At 42.4% G+C, this 21,050-nt stretch overlaps 1 protein-coding gene across 2 annotated transcripts in view; it reads right to left on the bottom strand.

Annotated features, from left to right (window-relative positions):
- The window catches only part of Usp44 (ubiquitin specific peptidase 44), a 46,632-nt gene extending 26,424 nt beyond the window's left edge, over positions 1-20,208 (bottom strand). Inside the window, exons 1-3 of one of the 2 annotated variants that reach the window (XM_076920014.1) lie at positions 20,127-20,208; positions 17,478-17,589; positions 9,352-9,412 (exon numbers count right to left, since the gene is read on the bottom strand). The gene's annotated coding sequence lies outside the window, so the exon portion shown is untranslated. The remainder of the gene's footprint in view (positions 1-9,351; positions 9,413-17,477; positions 17,590-20,126) is intronic. The other variant, XM_076920015.1, reaches the window with a different exon arrangement.
- Positions 20,209-21,050: the final 842 nt, after the last annotated feature.

Below are 21,050 nucleotides of genomic sequence, written 5' to 3'. Positions count from 1 at the left end.
ACCGGGGCCAATTCCTTACGTTAAAAAATCTGCTCAAATTCTCAGCTGTAGAAGCTTCCCTCACAGGCAGAGCTGCAGCGGGGAATGATTTTAACACGAAAATACTCCTCAGTTTGGCATAAGGGAACCCAAAATGATCAGTGTAAGACCGTGAAGTTTATGTGCGAAAGAAATGGAGAGAACAGACGAGAGGAATCTGCATTAGGAAGTCGGGCCTACAGGGTCAAACAAACAAACAAAAATCTTGTCAATCATTTGGAGCTAAAGCTGGTAAAGAACGAACGTAGGCTGCTCTTCTAGAGAACCTAGGTTCGATTCCCAGCACCCACAAGGCCGCTTACAACGCTCTTTTAATTCGAGTTCCAGAGAATCTGACGCACTTTCTGCTTTCCCTTGGGAACGGGGCACACATATTCAAGCAAAACATCCTTACACTTAAAATAATAGTAAAGCTCTTTAAAACAAAATAAAAACAACAACAACAACAAAATGGTTGGCTAAAGCCATTTCTGCCTCAGCTAACCCGTGGGACACTAAAAATGAAGACGCTCTCAAAGCAGCCAGATAAACCCACGAAGTTAATATCAGTGGAATGCTAATTCGGGCACTACTTAGGACAAACTAAAATTATTCGGTTTTTTTTTTAAACCAACAAATATACTCTAGGGAGTTTCACTAGTGAGGGGTGAGGGGGAAAAATGAACTCACAAATATTTGAATGGATAAAATGTTTAACCAAAGGGAAATGGCAAATTAACATCTAGCATAGATGTTAATTTAATTACCCCTTGGGAGTTCTTAGGTTGGTAACAAAATAACAATAGAAGTGCAAATAATTCCTATTTAAAAAAAAAAAAATACCGCACACATGAAGATTACAAACACGGGAACTATAGTTACGTAAATAAAAATGAAAGACTTCAAGAAATGAGTCTGCAAAGCACACAGTAATTCAATCTCCCCCACCCCTCCACAGCATTTTCCCCTCACACACAAAGGTAATATTTATTTTGTGTGAGTCTGTGGGGGAAGGGGCACCCCAGTGCCGCAGTATGCATGTGGTCAGAGGACTACTTGTAAGAGTCTCTTATCTCTGTCAGGCATTTTCTCCACGCCCTCACACTCGCCTCCCACTATGTCGGTACCACGGATGGAATTCAGGTCGCCACTCCTGGTGGGGCAAGTGTCTTCATCGATTGAGAATGTCAACCAGCGAGAACCATCTTGGGGGAACTAGGGCTCCGAGGGAGAGCCCTGGGTTTGATCTCCAGTACTGCAGAACATAACAAAAACTGTCTCAAAGGCGACGTGAAACAGAACGAAGGCTATCAGCAATACAGAATTCCAGTCAGAAAACAAGGTCAAATGGACTCACAGGAGAATTCAGAAACAGGAGTTTCCTAAGATCATAATGGCTTCCTTCCCCCCCCCCCCCAAAAGTCGCACATAGTCTGGTGCGAACCAAAACCATGTGAATAAATGACGAAGGAAGTGAAATAGGAAGAGAACAAAGCAACCGCAAGCTCCGTTAGGCAGAGGTGAGGGTGTGGGGTAGGATGATGCTCTTAACCAAGTCAAATAGCTGAGTACAAGTTTGCATGGGGCCAAGTGGGAAGGGAGGCCAGAGAAAAGCGTTAACTGTTAATTACAGAGAATGTTTGTAACACTTCCATGTTTATTGTTACAAATTCCCTCTGCTGCCGTCTGTTCCTGCTCTTCCTACCGACTACAGCAGGCTCGCGCTTGCTTCCTGAGCTCAGGACCTCTCTAGTGTACTTGCCGTTTGCACGCTGTCAGGATCATCTTTTAATTTCTCTTTTGTTTTTAACCACTCTCATCAGATCTAAGCTTTCCATTATAGTGTTTGCAAAGATGCCTCCTTCCCATCCTTATCAACCGATTCCCACACTTACCTATTATGTCCTTAAAATTCAGTCCCCGAATTGGCCTTTATCCTTTCCTAGGCTTTAGGTGCTTTTCCGCCTTCGAATCCAGGCAGATGTTTATTTCCTAATTAGAAACTCCTCCGGTTTCAATTCCTCCAAATCACTACAATCAAGCTTTCAGATTTGGCCTAAACTCTCACCTCCTGAAAACCACTTTCCTAGGAAAAAGGGGGTTCCGGGTTCCCATCCCCCTTCTCAGCAGCACATTATTATGCAGTCCTTGCTTTTGTTCAGCGTTCTGAGCCCAGTTCTCTCCATTTGCATTGCAACCTCTTCGGGGGCAAGTATTTTGCCCCGCTTGTTTACCCCTCCACAGCCCATAACGCAAATTACCCTTAAAATTCCTCTCCAGAGCAAAAGTGAGAGCTCGTAGGATGGATTTTGAGAGTTATATGGAGGGCGTTTTCTTTGCTCCTAACAGCCCATCTTGGGAGAAATGATGACAATGTATTCTTTTCCCAAAGTAAGCAGTTTTTTAAGAAATCATTTTAAGCATCCTGACTCCTAATTAGTATGTAACTAGTTATTCCTGAAGTACGATACAAACTGATTTTGTCTCTAGCACCCTACAACCCAGTATGAACAAATGCTGGGCAAACACAGCATACTTCAGAAACTTTAGAGCTTGATTTTTATGCTTTGTGTTGTTTTCTTTTTTTCTTCTTCTTCTTTTAACCTAGTCTTTTGAGACTAGGAAAATTGCCTTTGTGAAGAATTAGTGAGTTTCTTCAATTTTAGGATGTAAGTCCCAGCTTTTCAGAATGTTCTCCTCTGCTAATATTAAGATTTACAGACCTCTATGCCAGGCCTTACACCAGGAATTGAAATAGCCGTGTCTTCATCTCCATAAAAGGATGGATAGAGGGAAGTAGATTAAGAAACACTACAGTGGGGGGCTGGGCAAGTTTCTCTGTGATTGAGGGCTCACCCTGGGTTCAATCCCCCCGGCCCTGCCACAAAACAAAGCACCCCAAAGAGCTTAGCTGAAAACTTTGATTGAAGTGTAGCTTCACACTACGACTGAGTTTAAAGGACTGGGACCCAAAGGTCCTTAAATTTCTGGCAAATATTTAAGAAAAAAAATGGCTTTAGAATTTTCTTTTTTTAAGTCTAAGGAATGACAAGTGTTGGCTGCTGATAGAGGCGATTCAAGCCAATTAAAGCGGACTTGTTTCAAAAGAACATTTTTCTTTTTATTCTTGGTGCCGCGGGATGAAGGCATCTAGGACCTTGCGCACGTCAAGCCCTTTGTTGGGGGCTGCTGAAGAACTTTTCCGGTGTGTGGTGTGTGTTTGTGGTCTGTGAGAGAAGTTTGCTTTTTTTTTGGAGGCAAGTTTTCAATATACGCCTAGCAGAAACTGAAACCGAACACTGGTTTAGGTATGAATGGAAGCAAAATCGTGAAGCTACTCTGTTCAGCTCCTCCTAACATCCACCCACTCCTAGCCTCCCCTATTGCCATCCCTCGGGTCTTTCAGGGTCCTTCAGTCTCTTGCCTCCAGGCTTGTACCACGTTGTCAAGGTTTTTCTCATGTCGTTCTCTTCCAGATTTTCCCATTTTGTTGTGGGGCAGGTGCCCCAACTTTCCACTTTTGAAGGCATTCTATTCTCATGCAATAAATTCATCCAAGTGCGCATTCCTTAATATTTATTTATTTATTTGCTTTCTCTTTAAGAATGCTCTAAGTATGGGGCTGGAGAGAAAGCTCCGTGGTTTAAAGTATTTGTTGCTCTTGCAGAGGACCCAGGTTCGATTCCCAGTTCCCACATGTTGGCTCAATACCAACTGTAACTCCAGTTTCAGAGGACCCAATGCCCTCTTCTAGCCTGTAATGGCACCAGGCACACATATGGTGTACATAAGTGTCACACCAGCTAAACATACATAAAAAATAAATAATGCTCTAAGTGGAGCCTGTAAACACCTGCAGAACGGCCTCTCTCTCTCTCTCTCTCTCTCTCTCTCTCTCTCTCTCTCTCTCTCTCTCTCTCTGTTGTTGTTGTTGTTGAGACAGGGTTTCTCTGTGTAGCCTTGATTGTCCTGGAACTCACTTTGTAGACTAAGCTCGAACTCAGAGATCCACCTGCCCCTGGAATATGGCATTTCTAAGATGAAATTTTAAATCTTGTTTTATGTCTGTACTAAAATACCAATACATTTTGGGGATAAATACTATGAAGGTTAAATTAATTGTAGAACTATGACAGCCACCAACAGCAAAGATTAAGCATCTCTTTCTTATACGAGGCCAAGAGTTCAAGAAAAATGAGAGTCAGGAAGTGGTCTTAGGGATTAAAATGTTAACGTTTAAAGGGTCAGGGAAAATTACAGCAAGAAGATACATGAAATCCGTATGAGGGGGTTGACTCTTGGCTATTCAAAGTTTATGTTTATGCGTCCATGTACATATATGAACATGATCTAAACTCACTTTAAAGAAAAATGAAAAGGAGGGGCCAGAGAGTTGTCTTGGTGATTGAGAGTATTTGATTCAGCTCTTCCAGAAGACTTAAGTTTGAATCCCAGCACCCACATGGTGGCTCACAGCTATCTGTAACTCCAGTTCCCGGATATCTGATGCTCTCTTTTAGCTTCTGAGGACAGAGCACAGACATGTTTGCAAGCAAAACACCCCACACATAAAATAATAAAATAATTTAAAATGAATAGGAGAATAAGGGAAATGGAAATTTTTTTTGTTTTGTTTTTTGTTTTTTCGAGACAGGGTTTCTCTGTATAGCCCTGGCTGTCCTGGAACTCACTCTGTAGACCCAGGCTGGCCTCAAACTCAGAAATCTGCCTGCCTCTGCTTCCCAAGTGCTGGGGTTAAAGGCGTGCGCTACCACCACCCAGCAGGAAATGCAATTTTTAATTATTATATTTTAAGAGCAAATTTTTTTATTGAGTAGCGTGGTAAAGTTAATGTATAATTGTGAGACAATCTCTTAGAAACCAATTTAGTATTAAAGAATGACTTAAACTTTTTTTTTTTTTTTTTTTTTGCTTATGCCCATAACATTTTTATTGAATTAAGGCAAAGTCTGGTCTTAATATTATCATTATTAGTCTGTCATCCTACCTTAGCGTCCTGAGTGCTAAGATTACACAAGATTGGGCTTGCTCCAGGAGATGTTTAGAGAGATAGTCATAAGCCTGAAAGCTGAAACTATAAGGGGTGCTGAACTCATGATGGTTACTGTAGAATTAAATTTGCCAAATTTGCACAGACATTTGAAATTGATATCTTGGCAGTATTGCCAGTGGTTTTTTTTTTTTTTAAGAGCTTTAAAGTCAGCAATCAACAATAAGGGTAATAATAGAAGGCCACCGCATCATGTAAAGGAAGCCACATACTGGAGAACGTGTTCGGTTCTCATACAGGCATGAAAACGAGGCCTAACGGTTTTTCTATGCATCAAGGCTACGGTGACCACTTTGGCTTTCTCTATCATCTTACTGTGCCTTCCTTTCTGGCCAAGGCCCTCTCAGGAGCAATCGGTAGTCCACCACTAATTCAACAGTTGAAAAGCAGTGTTTGGGACTGGGATGCAGCTCAGATTGTAGTGCACTTACCTGCTAAGCACCAGCTCCTGCGGAGGTACTATGTTTAATTCCCAGTTTAAAACTGGATATAGCAGCACACACCCATAACCCTAGCACTTAAGAGGTGAAGGCCAAAAATCAGAAATCCAGTCACCCCTTTCCACCCCTGCCTTCTACCTACTGACTTCAGGGCTAGCCTGGGGTGTATATGGCTTTGTCTCAAAACAAAACAAAGAGCAAAATGAAACAAAACAAAAAACTATTTCCGCAGGGAGAGAAGGTTTGTTTGCAAAGTAGATATTCACTGTTTAGGGTTAAGTTCATTTTATCTTTGGTCTTGAAACTAATGTTTACACAATAAGCAGGACCAGATATCCAGCTCAGTAGTGGAAACAATGAAGGGTAACCCAAGCAAAGTGGGGGGAAACGTTTGAAATAGGAATCTCTTTCACAAGTATACCATTTTCTCCATTTTGCGTTTTTTGAGACAGGATCTCTGTGTGTAGCTCAGGCTATCCTGGAACTGGTATTCTCCTGCATCAGCCTCCTGAAGGCTATGATTACAAGTGTGTGCCACCATACCTAGTTTTACTATTTTATCTGCAAACCTCTTTTTGGAGGGGAGGTGTACAGACACAGATTCCCTACTTAGGTTGAAAGATAATGACGGCAATTTGTGTACCAACATCCTGTGAGTAACACTATACCACTGCTTAGCAATGATCGTATTTTAGGTGTGTAACAAAGAAGCTTAAATAGGTGAGGGTTGGTGCGAGTTCTCCGTTAAAGGACGTGAAGGAAATGTCTCCTCCTCTTCCACTTCTTCTCCTCTCCCTCTTCCTTCTCCTCTTCCCTCTCCCCTTTTCTCCTCTTTCTTCTTTTATTTTTTAAAATTATTTATTTATTTATTTATTTATTTATTTATTTATTTATTATGTCTACAGCATTCTGCCTGCATGTCAGAAGAGGATACCAGATCTCATTATAGATGGTTATGAGCCACCATGTGGTTGCTGGGAATTGAACTAAGGACCTCTAGAAGAGCAGAGAATGCTCTTAACCACTGAGACATCTCTCCAGCCCTCTTCTTTTATTTTTATCTATCTATCTATCTATCTATCTATCTATCTATCTATCTATCTATCTATTTGAGACAGGGTTTCTCTGTGTAACCCTATAGACCTTAAACTCAGAGATGCATATACCTCTGCCTCCTAGTGCTGCCATTAAAGGTGTATGCTGCCACCTCTTGGGTTTCCTTATCTTCCAAACACATGACATTTGATTGTAATATTACAAACTATTACTGATATGAAAAAAAAATGCCTGTCTCTTTTTGTAGTTGTTTGAGACAGGGTCTTACTATGGTAGCCTTGGCTGGCCTGGCACTTACTACATAACTCCGAGAGCTTCAGATTGTGCCAGTTGTCCTGACTCAGCTTCCTGGGTGCTGGGGTTCTACGCATGTCCCATTTAGCTTGTCTTATGTGAACACTAATTCACTTAAAATGTTCTCAAGCCTATGCTTAAATTGATGTGACCAGTTTTCCTGTCTTTCAGAATTTTTCTAAGAGTTCAAGGATAACTTGGCATGTTGCTACCTGTATTCCTCAGGATTGGAACTAAGCCCCATCCACTACTTGATTCAGCAACCGTTCATTTAGCTAAGTATGTGGATGGGCTATACAATCCGAGGGGCAGATCTCTGTGCATTTCCTGACTGGTGTAAATACTCTGACTCATCAGAGCATCTTTCTGCATCTTTTCCTCTTTCAGAAACACTAGTCCAAGCGGGGAAGATTAGAAATGTCTGTTGAAGGAACTGTTGAAGGGAAGGGAAGGCAGAAAAGGCCATTTCAGGGGACTGGGTTTGTAGATTGGCTCCAGTATAGTCTCTTAAATATGTCCTTTACACCGCTCTACTACTTTGACCCAAAAAGGGGTTGCTAACATTGAGCCAGCAGACTCACGGTGTTGATCTGTGGATTCTGTGCAATTTGTTATTGTTTTGTTTTTGAGACAGAACCTCCCTCGGCAGCTCAGGCTGGCTTCCAACTCCTGAGTCTCTTGGCACAACCTTCCTAGTGCTGGGATAATAAGTGTATACTACCATACTGGCTTTTGTTCTTGAAAGCTACAACATATTTAAGTCGTTTTATATGTTGCCAAAAGACTAATACAACATTGTTTTCTTTCTTTCTTTCTTGTGACCTAGAACCATAGCAAGAAGATATCCTAGCCAGGGGTGGTGGCACAGGCCCTTAGTCCCAGCACTTGGGAGGCAGAGCCAGGTGAATCTCTGAGTTCCAGGCCAGCCTGGTCTACAGAGCAAGTTCCAGGACAGCCAGGGCTACACAGAGAAACCCTGTATCAAAACTGCCCTCCCCCACCATTCCCCAACACACACACACACACACACACACACACACACACACACACACACACACACACACACACAGAGAGAGAGAGAGAGAGAGAGAGAGAGAGAGAGAGAGAGAGAGAGTTTGAAGAAGTTATTTACAATGTTCTCTGGGTTTTAAAACCATGCCTCTATGGTAGAGATTCTGTGTCTTGGATAGTGGTGACCTATTGAAAACCTGTCTCCTAACTCTGCTACTCTGTTTACTTAACAGTTTTGGTGGTGGTGGTGGTGTTTTCTTGTGTTTTGTTTTTGGCTACCTGATGCTAGGCTTCTCACTTTATATCTTTGAAAGTATTTTCTTGGGCCGGGCGGTGGTGGCGCATGCGTTTAATCCCAGCACTTGGGAGGCAGAGGCAGGCGGATTTCTGAGTTCGAGGCCAGCTTGGTCTACAGAGTGAGTTCCAGGACAGCCAGGGCTACTCAGAGAAACCCTGTCTCAAAAAAAAAGAAAAGAAAAGAAAAAAGAAAAAAAAAGAAAATATTTTCTTGAAACAAGGTCACGAACCATGAGCTCCTTTCCTGACAAGCTCAAAAGCCGCAGACGGTTTGCTAGTTGATGCCCTTTCCTTCTCAAAACACTTAGCATTTGTCTTTCAATTTATATTGACACCAGTAGAATTTGGGAGGACTGAGAGCTAATGTTAACCATAAATGAAGACACCTACATAGCCTTTAATAATAGCATCCAATAAATGCTAAACATGCCAGGGCTACCGAATCCCAGCCTCACACACATTGGGTAGTCCTAGCTGTCCTGGAACTCCATCTATGGTCAGGTGGGCCTTAGACTCAGAATTCTGCTTGCCTCTGCCTCCCGAATGCTGGGTTAAGGGCGTGCTCCACTGCCGATGCCTGGGATTGCTACTGAACCTTGTCTTGTCCCCAGTACAGAATTTTATTCAGTTGCTTAGGCTCATACTAGTTTCTTTTCTTTCTTTTTCTTTTCTTTTTTTTTTTTTTTTTTTTTCCACTTAAGACCCGGTATCATAGTTGTTATGCAATGATAGAATTTGATCAACATGTTCATATTTGCATAGCAGAGCTGACTCTTGCTCTTGGGAGGTTTAACTTAGCAAGGGAGGAAGACCCATTTCCCTACCCAGATCACAGCAAGCTCTGCTCTCCGCCCCCCCCCCATGTAGTTTGTTTTATTTAGTTTATCTGTAATTTGACAGAATACTTTTCTTCATTGGGATGACATCCACGGTTTGCTGACTAGGCTCTCCACATACAGTTTTATCTGCTTGCCCTTAGTTCAATTTCGCCCAAATCAGGAAAGGTAGCTATACAGGACTTTGAGATAAGTCACTGGTCCCACCCCCGCCCCCCAGCCCCTGCCCCCTCAAGTCAATTGGCTCCCACAGGAATGGAAACACAACCCTAGGTTCATTTGCACGGTGCTATATAACACATAGAAGAAATCAAAAAAGTATAATTACCAGAATTTACCAGGTGACGGCATCGGTTTAAAATTAAGCTGAGTGGATCATGTTGAAGCCACTGTAGTGATAATAGTAAGATTTAGTTACATAAGCGTTTCATTTCATGAGGTGAGTACGTAACGACAATGTAGTATTTCTACAAAAGATTTCCTTCAGGCTTTTGTTGGCATGTCAGAATGAACAATTGGGAATTGGGAGTTTGGGATTTCATGTGAAATCAGTGCTACAAATACAACAATGCATGGGCTTATTGGTTGTCAACTTAGATTAGCATAACATTAACCCTGGAGTATATTAGACTATTACTTTGCCTCTTAACAGACCTGGAAATAATGAAGACATGGGCTCTGTCTTAGAAACATCAATAATTAGTCCTTGGTTTTTCATTTGATGTCCTCATACTGCTTTTCACATTGTTCCTTTAGCAGAGTTGTGTCCCTAAGTCTTTCTATCTATCAAAATGCCTTCAGTCATCTCATTGGTAAGGATGGACAGAAGAGAGAACTATGTGCTAGCCCAGAGACATAGAAAAGACATTGTTTCAGTGTACATGCAAGGATCTAAAAAATTGTAGGTTTGTAATAATGCCTTTAACTACAGAATAGTTTACACATTTCAGGAGTTTTCATATCTATTTCCTATAATAAATGTATATAATACAAATTATGTTTATTATGTAAATTATACATATTAAATACATATTATATACAAATTATATTTATTATGTAAATATATATATAATATATATGTATATATATATATATTAGACCTGGAACTAGAAAACAAACCAGATGACTAATCAGAAATGGCTTTTGTTTTTTTTAACAATAGATACTAAAAATAACCCTTTCTTTATAGGCTGAGAGTGTGCCCTGTCAGTATGGTGCTTGCCTAGTGTATTTGTACGATTCTGGCTCAATCCCCAGCACAATAAAATAAACAACCACTCACCCCAGTCTAATTGTTAAAAAAAAAAAAAAGAAAGAAAGAAAGAAAAAAAGAAAAGAAAAAAGAAAAAAGAAAAAAATATGTGTGGAAACTAGACTGCCTGTATCAGAAAAAAATAATATGCTGGAATTACTAAGTAGAACTTGTGTGGTGGTTTGAATGAGAATGACCCCCTAGGCTCAAGATTTGAACAGTTTTTAGCTGATCTGTTTAGGAAAGATGAGGAGGTGTGGCCTTGTTGGAGGAGGTATGAAGGGGGGGCGCTCTGAAGTTTCAAAAAGTCTCTCTCTCTCTCTCTCTCTCTCTCTCTCTCTCTCTCCTCCCCCTCCTTTCCTCCCTCCCTCTCTGCCTCCAGCTGGTAGGTAGGTCTGATGTGAGTTTTCAGCTATTGCTTCTGAGCCACGCCTGCCTGCCAACATGCTCCCTGCCACCATAGGCTCACCCTTTGTTACTGTAAGCCAGTCAACAATTAAATACTTCCTTTTATAAGTTGCCTTGGTCACGGTGTCTCTTGACAGCAATAGGAAGGGAACTTAACTAGCTTGTGGGGGTAAAATTAGAAAAGAATCGGGTCATAGGATTTTTATCAGCAACTCATCTTCTGTTAAAGAAAGCTACCACACCCAAGGTGATTAATACATATTTCAAGGTGTCAAATCCGTTTTGAGAGGCTCTTCTATCATAATTTACGGATGCTCTTGTACCACAGTTGTACATCTGTAGATAAACTCATGACTTTGGAGACTAAGCTCAAGTTAGGTGTAGGTTGGGGTAGATCCCTGGACTAGCATATGGAAGGCCTTGGATTTGATCTCCAGTGCTGCAAAAGGAGTTAAAATCAATGAGAGTGTGAGCTGAGGATGCAGCTCAGTTGGAAAGCACTGGTCTGGCATGGATGAAGCCCTGGCTTCGGGCCCTAGCAGCACAGACACTGGGTCTGGTGACATGGTTGTAGTGCCAGCCCTCAAGATGCTGGAGTTTGAAGGCAAGCCTTCAATCATATTAGGCAAGCTCTGTCAGTTGAGCTACATCTCCAGGCTTCCTTATTTTTCTCACTTCCTTTCCTAGTCAGTTGGCTCCTAAGGCTTCTTATGGAAAGTAATATACACTTAACAGAAAACCAATCACAATTAGTTTTTTGTTCTCCCTGCTTCTTCTCCCCTCCCCCACCCCAACCCCACAGAACTGGGTTTTCCCTGGCTAGCCTGAAACCCACAACCCTCCCTGCCTAAGGATCTTCTTTGACAGTACCATGTGCTACTATACTATACTTGTCAAACACTCACAGCTAGCTTGGCCTGAAGCCAAGGGTGGTGGCCAAAGTAGGGGAATTATGTGGTCAGGCTCCCATAAGAGCTTGTCCAAATGATACCAAAAACAAAATACAAACCTAGGAAACACAAAGCCTATGTCCCTTTCTATATAGAAGGTAAGTTTCTAGAGACAAAGGATGATAAAGGATGCTATGTTGGTTAGTTTTATGCCACTTGAAACAAGCCAGAGAGTCTTGTCTTTGGGAAGAGGGACTCGTCAATCGAGAAAAAGCCTCTGTAAGACTGATCTATAGGCAAGTTCGTTGGGGATTTTCTTGATTAATGATTGATGTGAAAGTGGGCTTAGCCCACTGTAGGCTGTGCCGTTTCTGGGCAGGTGGTCCCGAGTCACAAAAGAAAGCAGGTTGAGCCAGCCATGAGAAGCAAGCAGGTAAGCAGCACCCCTCTGGCTTCTGCTTCGGTTCCTGCTTCAGGTCCCTGCCCTGACTTCCCTCAGTGATGGAGTGTGACTTATAGATTGTACGCTGAAATAAACCCTTTCCTCTCCAAGTAGTTTTGGACATAGCGTTTTATCTCAGCCATAAAAACCCTAACCAGGAGGGAGAACGATGTTTTCAGGCTGGTATCTGTGAGGACAAAACTGACCGTAAAGGTACATAGTTGCTTCTAAGAAGCAACTGTGAAGTCTAGTTGTCTAGTTCTTCTATTTGCTGTCGCAGCATCAGACAGAGGCACGCTTAACAAGCTGCCCTTCCCCAAGGACTGAAAAGACCTCAAGCTGACTCAAACAAGGGACGGAGGATCAATGCCTGACACAGTAACTTCTCTGTTGCTGTAAGAGAACAGCATGACCTGGCAACTTATAAAAGAAAGCATTTAATTTGACATATGGTTTCAAAGGTTAGAGCAAAGGCGCAGCTGAGCGCTCACATCTCGATCCACAGCCACAGAGGCAGCTAGAGGGGTGTCGGGAATCTCAAAGCTTGTCTCTAGTGACATACCTCCAACATGGCGGCATCTCCAAATTGTTCCCAAATGGTACCAGGAACTAAGGACCAAGTATGGAAATGTATGGGCCTATGGGGACCATTTTCTTTAAACCACCACAACCAGTTTATGGTTTCTTTGATGGGCAAGCCCCCGGTGAAGTTTCAGTTCTAATTGCAACCTGTCTGGTCATGCTTCCTCACACCTCACATGCCTCATCATGTTAACATCCTTGAACAATCATTTTTACTATTGTAATAAGGCAGAAGTTATTGCAATACAGCTTAGTAACTACTGCATATTCATGTAGGCCACTGACTACCTGGGGAATTCGGGGGGGGGGGGAAGCCCTAACAATTCTAGAGTAAGCTAAATGGATTAAATGTGTTAGTATATAGTTTATGACTACTAAATTATTTCAAAGCCATTGTTAAGTTAGTCGTTTGCTTTAACAACTTTCTCTCTCTCTCTCTCTCTCTCTCTCTCTCTCTCTCTCTCTCTCTCTCCAAAACAAAGAGCTAGGCGTGGTGGAACACACCTTTAATCCCAGCACTCAGGAGGCCCAGTCTACACAGGGACTCCCATGACAGCTAGGGCTATGTAGGGACCCTGCCTCAAAAAACAAACAAAACATACACACACACACACACATACACACACACAAAGACCCAAGACAAAACATGTTTTAGATTTTTTTATGGGTGTATTATTTATTTTATGTGTATGAGTACTTTGTTTGAATATATGTACATGCACCACAAGTGTGCCTGGTGCCAGCAGACCTTAGAAGAAGGTATCGTATTTCCTAAAAGTGGAGTTACAGTTGGCTGTGAACGATCATATGGGTGCTTGGAACCAGACCTAGGTCCTCTCCAGGAGCAACGAGTACTCATAAATGCCAAACCATGTGTCCTAGTTAGGGTTTTATTGCTGTGAAGACACACTGTGACCAAGGCAACTCTTACAAAGGCAAACATTTAACTGGGGCCGGCTTACAGTTTCAGAGGTTCAGCCCATTATCATCAGAGTAGGAAGCATAGCAGTGTGCAGGCAGACATGGTGCAAGAGGAGCTGAGAGTTCTACATCATGATTCACAGGCAGCAGAAAAAGACTGTGTGACACACTGGATGTAGCTTGAGCATAGGAGACCTCACTTGCCCCCACAGTGACACACTTCCTCCAACAAGGCCACACCACCTAATAGTGTCACTTCCTATGGGCCAAGCATTCAAACACATGAGTCTATGGGGGCCATTCCTATTCAAACCACCACACCATCTCTCCAGGCCAAACCTTTATCCTAAAATTTTAGAAATTATCTTTGTGTGTGTGTGTGTATGTGTGTGGGGGGGGGCTGGTGAATACAAGTGTCCATGGAAGCCAGGGCAGCCATTAGGGTAGTTAGTCAGATCCCTGAGGAGATGGGATTGCCAGCCGTTGGCCATCTCCTATATGTGCTGAGAGTCAAATTCAGAAAGGGCAGCAGCAAGTGCTTCTAGCCAAGGAGCCAGCTTTCCAGTCCAGTCCCTCTTTGCTTTTTGTAATCCCTTCTTTTCTGGCAGTCTGGACAACTGCATAGGTTTTGAAAACAAACTTTATGATTCCTTTGCCTCCCATCATTTGATGACTTCCTAAGTTCAGAAGTTGCACTGCCTTGGTCATATTAAATTGTGTCCTTAGGCTATCAACTTCAATCAAAGTGGGCAAGGAAGGGCCACAGAGATAGATCAATGGTTAAGAACACTGACTGGGGCTGGTGAGATGGCTCAGTAGTTAAGACCACTGACTGCTCATCCAGAGGTCCTGAGTTCGATTCCCAGCAACCACATGGTGGCTCACAACCATCTATGATGAGATCTGATGCCCTCTTCTGGTGTGTCTGAAGACAGCTACAGTGTACTCATATACATAAAAATTAATAAATCTAAAAAAAAAGAACATCGACTGGCCGGGCAGTGGTAGCACACACCTTTAATCCCAGCACTTGGGAGGCAGAGGCAGGTGGATTTCTGAGTTTGAGGCCAGCCTGGTCTACAGAGTGAGTTCCAGGACAGCCAAGGCTAACAGGGAAACCCTGTCCTGAAAAGAAGAAAAGAAAAGAAAAGAAAAGAAAGAAAGAAAGAAAGAAAGAAAGAAAGAAAGAAGAACACTGACTTCTTTTCCAGCCTCAATGCCCAGAACCAACATGTTGACTCACAACTGTCTGTAGCCCTGATTTCCAGGGGACCTAATCCCTCTTCCAGCCTCTTCTAGCCTCCACAGCCAGTAGGCATGCATGTGATGTAGACATGCATGCAAGTAAGATACCTATCCACAGCAAAGTAAGTATATATATAAAAAAATAAGTGGTCAAGCTGGAGAGATGGCTCAGTGGTTAAGAGCACTGACTGCTCTTCCAGAGGTTCTGAGTTCAATACCCAGCATCCATATGGTGGCTCAAAACCATCTGTAATGGGGACCCAATGCCCTCTTCTGCTGTGTCTCAAGACAGTGACAGTGTACTCACATTGTTAAAATAAATAAACAAATCTTTAAAAAAAATAAGTGGTCAAGAGAGACATACTTTTAGGATTACTACTTTAATTTTTTTATTCATTTCTAGAGTTTACGATAAGCATGTTACCTTTAATTTTTAAAAAATATTTACTTATTTTATTCTACATGTATGCTTGTTTTTTATGTGCACTACATGCATGGAGTGCCCAAGAAGGCCAGAAAAAGATGTGGCATTAAGAATGGTTGTGATCTACCACGTAGGTACTGAGAGCTGAACCACAGTCCTCTGTGAGAACAGCAAGAGCCCTTAGCCACTGAGCAATCTCTCCAGCCCCAGCAGGCCATTTTTATAATAGAAAATTCAGTTCGTCACTCCATCCATAGGTAACCATGAGTGAACAATAGCTAGATTTTTCTAGCACTTACTACATATACCAACAGCTGTGCCAAACTGCTTCTTGTCACTTTCTTTTTTTGTGTGTTTTGTTTTATTGTTTTGGGTTTTTTTTGTTTGTTGGTTGGTTGATTGGTTGGTTTTTTTTTTCCCGTGAGGGTGTTGTTTTGTTTTGAGACAGGGTTTCTTTGTATAGCCCTGGCTGTCCTGGAACTTGCTTTGTAGACCAGGCTGGCCTCAAACTCAGAGATCCACTTGCCTCTGCCTTCTGAGTGCTGGGATTAAAAGCATGCCCATCACTGCCCAGCTTGCTTTTTTTCACTTGATCTTTATAATAAATAAACTTGTGTTTCTACTAAGAGATGAAAAACTGAAAGCACACAGGGAAGTAGTGTCTTGCATTGGTTATAGTGATACTAAGTAGCAATGTCAGGACTTGAACTTAGCACCTTTGACTCTAGATATCACCAGGTACATTTCAGCTATGTCACTTGTCCTACTTAGTCTATACACACAACCAGGCAAGGGAGGGTTTCTGCCTGTATCTGCTTTAGGTAGACCACACATAAAATCTGCTCAGTGGCTTCCAGATTACTTTGAATTTTAGCGATATTAAATAGTATAAATGCCACTTTTATTTCCTCAGATAAAGGGATGAGATAAGAGCCATAGTCAAGCTGTCTGAATATGCAGCCTGGACTGAGCCCAAGGAATTTCTATCTCTGTTCTAACCAACTCTAGGTCTAGTCCTGGAAGCTTCTAGCTTCCATCCAATCAAATCTTCCAAGCTGACTGATTCAATCCAGCTTCTCTCAGCTTCTGACTGAATTGCTCTGCTTGGCCTCATGAACTTTGGCACTATGTCCTAATTATCTGGCTTCTTCTCATTCTCTGGCTCATTCTGTCTTCACTTGTGTCTATCCTGTCTCTAGAAAACTGTCATGGAATTTGACTGTGTCTCTTTGTGCTGCTCTTAAGTAGACACTTTCCTGTCTGTTCTCCTGAGAGCTGCATGTATCCTATCTTCGACTCATCCTGTCAAATCTTTCTCTGACTCATCCCTTTGTCTGCCCCTCAATTAGACGTCACTTTCAAACATGAATGCTTCCTTTTACAAACTAACTTTACCTACATTATTAGGGATGAAAGGTATATCCTAAAGGTGTGTCTGTATTTCATCCAGATCAGAGACTTAGAATGTCTTTGGATGTGACCCCTTACCGTAGCAGTCATATTGCTGGATTAACATTCCTCTACAAAATAGACCTTCATCTGATATGACAAAAATTTTTGCCTTTTTAAGAATTCTTATAGAAAAAATGCCAAATGCCTGTCACATAGCTTTTGGCAGGCAAGTGGTAGTGCACGCCTTTAACTCCAGCACTCAGAGGGCAGAGGCAGACAGAGCTCTCAGTTCAAAGCCAGACTGTTCTACAGAGCTAGTTCCAGGATAGCCAGAGCTACACAGAGAAACCCTGCCTATAAATAAATAAATAAATAAATAAATAAATAAATAAATAAATAAATGGAGGATTTCTTCCTTGAATGTATCCAGCAAGTAGGTATTCATTCTCTCCCTTTCTTTCTCCCTCTCTCCCCCTCTAGGTAGCATTGGGAACTGATCTAGGGCTTAGCATATACAAGGAAAACATACTACCACTGAGCTATATTTTGAAGTAGAATTTTAAAGATTTATTTATTTATTCTCTGTATATGAGTGCTCTGTTTTCATTTATATCTGTATGCCAGAACAGGGCATCAAATCCCAGTATAGATGGTTGTGAGCCACCATGTGGTTGCTGGGAATTGAACTCAGAACCTCTGAAAGAGCAGCCAGCACTCTGGGCCTCTGGTTCATCTCTCCAACCATAAAGTAGAATTTTTTTTAAAAGTATCATTTCCTTCTGTAACCCTCTAGTGAACAATTTTCAGGTTTCTAAGAGACTTATCCAGCCATAGCCGGCTGATATGGATAATTTGAGCCCTTCCCACCCGTCTCCTTCCTCTTGCTAGCTCATCTTACCTAGAGCAACAGGAACACACAGTTTCCTGAAGCAGTCCTGTTTTAGGATCACTGTGGAGAACTTTTCCTGATGATGAGTGGAAATTAATCTTTGAGCAGCTTCTTATCAGTCCTGTGAGTGATCAAAACAATTGTGTCAGCACATCCGGAGCAGGGCTTAGTCTATTTCTATTGCGCATGGTGGTTGGTGAGCTCTTGATATGGTCATATGGTCTTAGTAGGCACTCATTTATGAAATGATTTCTTTTTTGAAGTGCTTTTTTTTTTTTTGGTTTTTTTTTTTTTTTTTTTTTTTGTTTTTCGAGACAGGGTTTCTCTGTATAGCCCTGGCTGTCCTGGAACTCACTTTGTAGACCAGGCTGGCCTCGAACTCAGAAATCTGCCTGCCTCTGCTTCCCAAGTGCTGGGATTAAAGGTGTGAGCCACCACCATGAAGTGCTTTAAAAAAAAAAAAAAAAAAAGATTTATTTATTTCATGTATATGAGTACACTGTAGCTCTCTTCAGACACACCAGAAGAGGGCATTGGATCCCATTACAGATGGTTGTGAGCCACCATGTGGTTGCTGGGAATTGAACTCAGGACCTCTGAAAGGAAGAGGAGTCAGTGTTCTTAACTGCTGAGCCATCTCTCTAGCCTTTAAAGTGCTTTTAATACAATAGACTATTTTTGGCTTACTGTCTTCTCTGAGGGAGGCGGGGACAATTTATACACAAGGACACGTGTGCACACGTACTCCATTTGTAGAGCAACTGTGATTTCTTAATCCCTGTGAGGTAAGAGATTCTAATTTTACAGATGAGGAAACAGATTCAGTAACTCTTCAAAATCCTCAACTAGAAAGCGACTATCCAGGCATCAGACAGAAAGTAAAGTTTCTAAGTGTTAGGTTTCAGACCTGGGACAAGTGGCCGAAGTACATATTTAACATACCAAAGTGAACCTAGACTCCAGGTTCTCCCAGCATCCCTCAGTCCCTACCTGTTATGGGGTTGGCATACCCTACCCTCTATGCTGAACTTTCTAGGTCAGGGCCTGGGCTTCCCTTCTCCCAGAAGTAATTCCCTATACATTGTGGTCTCCCCCTTCTCTCTCTCTGTATTTTCTCTCTCCCTGTGTGTGCATGCTCTTTCTCTTCCCCCTCCCCTCTGTTTCCTCCTCATGGAGACTTCCCTGGCCTCAGTCCTTGGGACCAGTAAACTCACCTGAGAGCAACTTCCCAATAATCCTGCCTTTGTAAACTCTAGTCTGGCTTGATTGGCTCATTTCACCAGCGGAGAATAACTTACCACCAAGGAATCTGGCTCTATTTTCTTATTTTATCTTTTGCAGGTATCCCAGGCTGACCCTTAAAATAGCTATGTAGCCAAGGATAACCTTGAATTTGTTTTCTGAGACAAGCTCCCAGGTAGCACAGGTTGGCCTCAAACTTGCAATATGGTTAAACACAACCAACCCTTGATTCTTCTGCCTCCACCTACTGGATGCTAGGATTACAATAGGATGTGGCACCGTGCCTAGTTTGTGGAGTGCTGGGGATTGAACCCAGGGCCATGTGCATGGCAGGGAAGCACTATAAAGACTGAACCACACTCATAGCTCACCCTGAACTTTGGGTTCTCCATCCTCCACCTTCCAAGCCTTGTTAATGCAGGGCTGAGGATCAAACCCAGGCCTAAGCATGAGTTAAACAAGTACTTCTGGCTTTAAATTCTTGCTTTTTACTATCATCTACTGATCATCCGGTGGCACGGTGTATCTGTGGTTCACGTCAGGCAAGACATCTGAGAAGCCACGGAGCTACTTTGGGAGGTGGAACCAATCTCTTGAAAACAAGATTTTTGTTTTCTTATTTACATGCCCAGTGGTGCCTGCTGCTCTTTTAGACAGAGTTTTGCTGCATACCCAGGGTAATCTTGAAACTTGCCCAGGCTAGCCTCAAAGAAAATCCTGCCTTGGATTTCTAAATGCTGATCACAAGCAAAGGACACTTACTCATTCTTTGATTTAAAAACTTGTTGGTTACTTCGGCGACTATGTGGATGGTAAACTTCTCTAAAGGCTGGATGGCACTGCCAGCTCCCGTAAAATACTTTCTCTGTGAGAATGCCAGGTTGTTTTTTGGGTGATTTAAAACACTTTTCATTCATGTGTGACTGCCTCTTGTGTGCAGGTTACTTTGGGGATTGGAGAGAGTGGGTTGGATCTCCTGGAGCAGGAGTTGTAAGCTGCCCAACATGGGTGCAGGAAAATGCAGTAAACTCAGTAGCTGAATCCTCTCTCCAGCCCCTCCAATTTGCTTTTTCAAACCCAGTGTAAAATGGAATTCTTCCCTTATGCATGCCAATTCCAACTGAACCCAAAACGAGAGGATGTAGCCATTACTCGTCTTGTTACGTACACAGATATCAAACATCTTTTTCATGTGGATGGGACTCTCGCTAGGTATTTTTAAATGAATTATTTTTGATTGATTCAGGAAAGGCCAGGAATTACTGTATGCCAGTCACAAAGGCTTTTGTTTTTTTAAAAAATATCTTAAATTCCAACTTAAAAAAAAAAAAAAAAAAAGGACCAAAGTGCATATTGAGGCCTAAATCTTCCATCCTGGCGGGCACAGGGACAGATCCTCTCTCCTTCCAGGCTTACCTGTCCTCATACCAGCCTTTCTGAATCCTCAGACTTCTCACCAGGGCAGGCTCTCTTCATCCAAAGCTTTCCATTTTTGTCTGTTGGAGGCTCTATGAAGCCACTGCCACCAGAAGGGTGAGTATTGTGAGCTCACACAGAGCTGTGGGGGAGGGGAGGAACGGGGAGGGCTGGCGGGGGAAGGGATGCTCCCATCTCCAGGATCTGCTCACCCAGCTTCAAACACATCTGCATCACACTGGGGGTTTCCACCCCCTCTCCTCCATCATTGATCCCCGTTTGTCTCCCACTGCCTGTGGTTTCAGGCCAACCTCCATTGCCTTCTTCTTCTTCTTCTTTTTTTTTTTTTTTTTTTTTCTGCCTGCGGTTTACCTTGACTACTGACGATTATCATTTATTTGGTTCCTTTTAGCTTGGTAGTGAATGCTGTGGTTTTGCTAGCCTTCAGCATTACCATGCAGTTCTCTCTGGAAACAGGGGCTTAGCCTTAGCCACCAGTTCTTTGATTGGCCTCCAGCTGACTGAGATGCCCCACTCAGTGAAGGGGTTGGAGGCGCTTCTGAATCAGATTTCTTCTGGAGTTTTTCTTTTTTGTTTGTTTGGTTTTGGTTTTAGTTTTGTTTTTTTGTTTTTGATGTCAGGAAACAGTTAACAAACAAACAAACAAATAAAAAATTCCTCCAGTAGTTCTGAATCTCTCCTCATCTCTTAAACGCCTTTGGTCTTTCTGTCTTAGCACAAACCAAAAATACTTTTAGAAGCTCGCAGACCCTCCAATACTCATTACCATCTGTAAGTTAGGGACGCCACCAGATCTGTCATCCTGAAATTCAGTGCTTTCTGCCCCAGTGTACATGAGAATTCTTTTCTCATGCCTGCCTGCCAAGTCCAGCTGAACCTAAGGTGAGAGGGTGTAGCCATTGC

The sequence above is a fragment of the Arvicanthis niloticus genome, chromosome 22 (assembly GCF_011762505.2).
Source record: "Arvicanthis niloticus isolate mArvNil1 chromosome 22, mArvNil1.pat.X, whole genome shotgun sequence".
Lineage (NCBI taxonomy): Eukaryota > Metazoa > Chordata > Mammalia > Rodentia > Muridae > Arvicanthis > Arvicanthis niloticus.
This window is presented reverse-complemented; position numbering and strand designations above follow the sequence as displayed.